General features: G+C 31.7%; 1 pseudogene across 1 annotated transcript; it reads right to left on the reverse strand.

Annotated features, from left to right (window-relative positions):
* Nucleotides 1–2217: 2217 nt before the first annotated feature.
* LOC145070704 (ranBP2-type zinc finger protein At1g67325-like) lies at nucleotides 2218–5441 on the reverse strand (annotated as a pseudogene). The gene is made up of 10 exons (XR_013690046.1): nucleotides 5365–5441; nucleotides 5132–5177; nucleotides 4587–4702; nucleotides 4236–4478; nucleotides 4093–4157; nucleotides 3971–4013; nucleotides 3486–3595; nucleotides 3354–3378; nucleotides 3081–3237; nucleotides 2218–2543 (listed from the first exon to the last, which is right to left on the reverse strand). The product of XR_013690046.1 is annotated as a ranBP2-type zinc finger protein At1g67325-like (transcript).

Here is a 5441-nt window from a genome sequence, read left to right on the forward strand (position 1 = left end):
TAATTGTGAGAAAGTTTGATCGTGGTCTTCGTATTTTTTTTTGTGAACAGCTAACATGTTACTTTTTGAATTTAAACGATCGTACGAATTCAATCTCAGTAATTGTTCAAGGTTGGTGGACATGTACTTGGTAATTGCAAGTGTGACATTCTTTCGGTATAACATTATGTGACTTCAGTGTTGGAGAAGCGCATAGATTTAATCTTGCATTTCTTGCCCGCCAATTGTTTGCTAAAATGCTAGAATGAAATATGAAATATCGGGTAGTGGTTTTTTTTGGTTTTCTGGTATTAGTTTGAAATATTTATTGTAATCTTCTTTGATTCATTTCCAGTTTTACTTTTTACTTGGAATTAATAGCTTAAGTAATCCATACAAAGGAAAAGGTTGAAAATGATGAAACTCAAATGTTTTTTGTTTGATTTCCAGGTTCATCTAATCTTGATACTTATGTGGTCTTTTTAGAAACCAAAAACTCATAACCATGTGAAAGGTTGATGCGTCCGTGGGACAAATTATCATAAAAAGTTTGTATTTCATGTATCTAGAAACAAGGTAATTTCTTGTGTAATTATGTTCTTTTATTTTGTTTTAAAAGTTTTAAACTCCTCTTTGATTCCACGATTTGGGTATTTGAAACTAATATTCATGTTTTTGGAATCAGAGAAAAGACTTGGGTACCTTTGAGCTAACAGAAGGAAAATATCTCAACCAAAGAGACATTCATTGTTATTATTCAAAACATTAATTTCATAATGAATCAACTTAATTTCTTATAGAGTGTTTGGGATTCTACATTTGGAAGTAGCTTTTTTACACTAGAAACTTAAATATTGGGATATGTGTGGAATTTTATCTGCTAATTGTCATCCTATGATGTGATTATGATTTTTTTCATACATAAGATCGCATGACAACTTTCTTGGAAAGTAGTATAAAGGAAATTAAAACATATGAGATTATACATTATTGAATTCAATCAATTATGTAGGTCATTAAATGTTGAATTCTTATTGGACTTCCTGGTTACATGGTCTATCTTTCATGCATTGAGTAGTTTTTTTTTCTCTTTTGATTGATAACATTTTTTATGAGAAAATTTTATGTTAGTCCAAAGTGCAAGAGCCCTCAATATGCAGATGAGCATAATGTAAGTGTATTGCTTTTATGGGTAAGGTGTTGTAAATACTTTGCCATCGTGTAAAATTCTACGATTTTGAGCAATTTAATGTTACAATTTCATTAGGTACTATGAATTAGAACGAGATCGTTCCTTCGAAGGTTTGATTTTATTAAAGGATTCGGGATTGATATTCCTTGTGTGTGGCTGTAGCCATTTGAATTAAAATTCACACATAAGAGTTTACTTTTGAATGTTTGTGGCTAATTAGTTTATTCATCGTCGAATTTAGAAGATTTTATTTAACATTTAAATTTAATTACACTGAGTGCAACTTTCCAACTATTTAAGCCTTTTCTTTTGATAGTAAATATCTAAATAAATTTTTATAATTGTTAAAAAGGAAAGAGTGTTATTTTCATATAACTTTTTTTTACTTACAAACAAATGCTCATAATTACAAAGTACAAATAAAAGATAATGTGCTTTGTAAGAATGGACAATTTATAAAAAAATTTGTGTTAATTTGATGGTTGTGTCTAATCTGTTTATTAAAGGTCGTTTCATAAATATGGGTTAAGAATGTTAGTGTATTAATTTTTATTTTTTTCATGTAAACACATGGAACGTTTGCTCATATATTCAAAATATGCAAAAGTAATTTAAACTAATAATTATATAGTTACGGATAAAACATTGAAGCCTCTAAAAATAATTGTAGCAAATATATTATTAACTATTACGCCTAATAACTTTCAACATTGTTTTACGTTATCCCCGTGTAGTACACGGGTTATAACCTAGTAAAAAATATATATATAAACATGGCGCACCGCTAAAAAGAACGAAAATCATGTTCGCAATTTAATTTTAGTATATAAAAAAATACATTACATGGGATTTCATTCTGTAAATGTTGGTTAGAATTAGACGAGCCACAACCCTTCAAATCGAAAGGTTTCCTAATAATGTGTCTCACTCTCTACGCTTTTGCTGCTCAACTGTCGTCATTTATTATATATATATATATATATATATATATATATATATATATATATATATATATATATATATATATATATATATATATATATATATATATTCAAACCCACATGATTATATAAGATGTAACCAAGCTTCATAATGTGGGCGTGTTCGGTTTTATAGGGATTTGGAATTTACAACCCCTTGTTTGGTTTAAATAAAAAATATAGAATCTCAATTCCTTTGATCCTTTGCAAAAATCCATCTCATGATGAAACGCTCCTTCCCTCCCCCACCGGCCACCACTCTTCATCAACCAACACCTGGCAGAGCCACCGCTACTGCCACCTGGCACCTTGCCATTCTCATCTTTGCCTTCATGGCCATATTCATCCACAGTTGCCACATCACCATCACCCTACTCTCGCTATCACCTCACCTGTCTTGTAAACAATTAACTTTTACTTACGTATTATTTTTAATAATTCTTTAAAACATTAGTTGATTTTTAAAAATTAAAGAATGACAGCTTTGTAATTTTTGTTAACAGATGGATCTGAATTCCATTCATATTCTTTTTAAATGATTCCAAACGCCCAACATATGAAAATGCATATGCCTCAGAAGGACACAAACTTACTTACCACAAATACCATTTTTTTTTAAAATATATTTTTTTTTGGATACAAAGTTAACAAGACACAACAACCACAAATGAGTAAACTAGATAAGCGCAGCAACATGACTGAAGAGACGAGACGACAGCTGGACGACCTTCTCAAACGACTCACTGGAACAGTAGATAAATGCAGATTAATAAAAAGACGACTATACCCTTCAACAACAACTTTGCTAAATTGACCAAAGGGAGATGACTACTAACTGGGGTAAAAAAGAGCTGCTAATAGCTTTTTTGACTTTTACATGTATAAAACAGACACACTTTTAACTTTGATGAAAATGAAAGTAAACAGACCTGATCATTTTCTTCTGCTTCTTCTGAAGGGGAATTCCTGGATTCTGATGGTTTTTCAGCACCACAGTTCTGTCTGTTGCATTTTGTTCTGAATGGATAGTTATGTTGTTACATTTATCACACTTCCAGCTCCCATCAGGCATATCTCTATCTCCTTCTGAAAACAAACACGTTATCATTTATGATTTATGATTTATGATTTATGATTTATGATTTATGATTTATGAATATCAAAGCTATGATTTCCAAAAACAAAATTAAAATTTAACTTACTGGAGTTATTGCCTGACTTTGAAGCCTGCAAACAAATTCAAACAAAAAAAATTGTTTTATTATAAAATTCAGTCATTGGTGGTGTAAGAAATACAGAAGATGAAACTAGGTGTAAAGAAAAATATTAAATACCTTAGATCCTGGCTTAGGTGTATTGCATTTTCTCATGTTACAAACTGTCCTAAATGAGAAATTCACATTTCCACAATTAGGGCATACCCAATCATTTTCGCTTTTTCCATCTAAAATATTAAATAATAAATAAACATTAGCCATCTCTTCATCCAAAAATATAACCAACATACAAAGATTGTGTTTGGCAAACCAAAAAGTAGCTTATAAGCTAACTTGTAAACTAGCTTTTTTAGAAAGCTACTTACACTAGCTTTTTAGGAGCTTTTTTAAAATTTTCCAAATATACCCTTTAATTAATTATAGAAACACATTCTCTTAAATGTCATTTTATGGAATTTTATATATTTCAGCTGGCTTTTCAGCTAGTTTTACCAAATATTATTTTTTATCAGCTAGCTTCTCAGCTATCGGCTAGCTTTCTTTTTAGCTGGCAGCTAGTTTTTCAACTAGTAGGCCAAACATAGTCAAAATGTTTTCAATACCTTTCTTTGCTTTCTCTTCTGGATAAAACCCAGGTCGTGGACCCTATAAATTTTCAAGGGTCAAAACAGTCAATTCATTATAAATTTATAACAAAAAGTTGTTAATACTTATACAACCATACCATTGCAGCAGTGTGGCCCAAAGGCAAGTATCGATCCATCATTGGAGGTACTCCATACATACCACCTGCAAAAAAAATATATATATATTTTTAAAAAAATTATAAAATGAGAGAAAAAAAAAAGTTATTACTATTTAGTGTACCTATCAATGAGCCACCAGAGTAGGGGGCGGGAGGGGTCGATAGGGGCTGCCTCCAGAAAGGCGAGTTCCATAATTATAATGATAAGCAGAGGGAACATGAACATCATAAGGAGGCATAGAGAGAGAGGAGGCATAAGGTTGTACACCAATATACATTGATGAAGGTGCACCAGAACCAACGTAAGGACCAGCAGTAGCAGATGAATACCCTTGTGGGGTCTGCATTGGCTTTCCAGCAGATTTCTACAACACAGTAAAAACTATTAGTTGCAAATTAGATAAAGAGGGGACTAAAATGAAACAATAGGGGCTAAATGGTATGTATAAATATAAACAAAATGTGGAACTTACAGAATTATGATCGGCTGGTCTAGGTTGTGTACAATTGCGCATATTGCATGTTGTCCTGAAAGAAAAATTCACATTTCCACAGCTAGGGCAAGTCCAATCATCTTCTCTACGACCCCCTGTTTGTTAAAATAACTGGTTATAGGAAGAAACTTTACAATTATCAAAAACATGTACAATTTCATATAATCGCATATCAATATAGCAACACTAAATTACATGTGAATTCTTAAGTCATCAAACCCTAATTCCTATAACTATATACTTCATTCATATTATCGCATATCAATAGTAGCAATTTAAACAACGAAAATTTTGCATTGTGATTTGGTTTATATCTAAAATTGTATATACTATTACTGGTCGTATAATTGGAATAACAAACCTAACGCATTCACAAACATCCAGAAAGGACTACAATTCAGGAGAAAATCGTTCTCACGATAAACCCTTCAATAGACAAACACGGAAAAACAAGCCAAATAAACCAGAAAAAAATAAACGAAAAGAAAGAGGAATAAGTAAACACGTTATCAATAAAGGCATACCATCAGTTCTGGCACGTTTGGCCGCAGAGGAGTTTCTGTTATCAACCTACAAACAAATTACCAAAGACAAAATCATGCCACTGAGAAAAACATGAAATTGGAATAACAAACCTAAAGTCTCTTCTTCAATCTACGATAAATGGAAAAGAAATAGAAAAGGATAAATCAAGTTCAAAATACAGATCTACTAATAAAAGAAGTGAGTAATGAGAGGCTTTGGAGGAAGATTTTACCTGAGACATGACGGTGGCGATCGGAGAAAATCGTTGAGTTCGTCGTGAAGAACAGACGTCGGATAGAGAAGACGAGG

The sequence above is a fragment of the Lactuca serriola genome, chromosome 8 (assembly GCF_051521515.1).
Source record: "Lactuca serriola cultivar US96UC23 chromosome 8, Lser_US96UC23_V15, whole genome shotgun sequence".
NCBI classification, from domain to species: domain Eukaryota; kingdom Viridiplantae; phylum Streptophyta; class Magnoliopsida; order Asterales; family Asteraceae; genus Lactuca; species Lactuca serriola.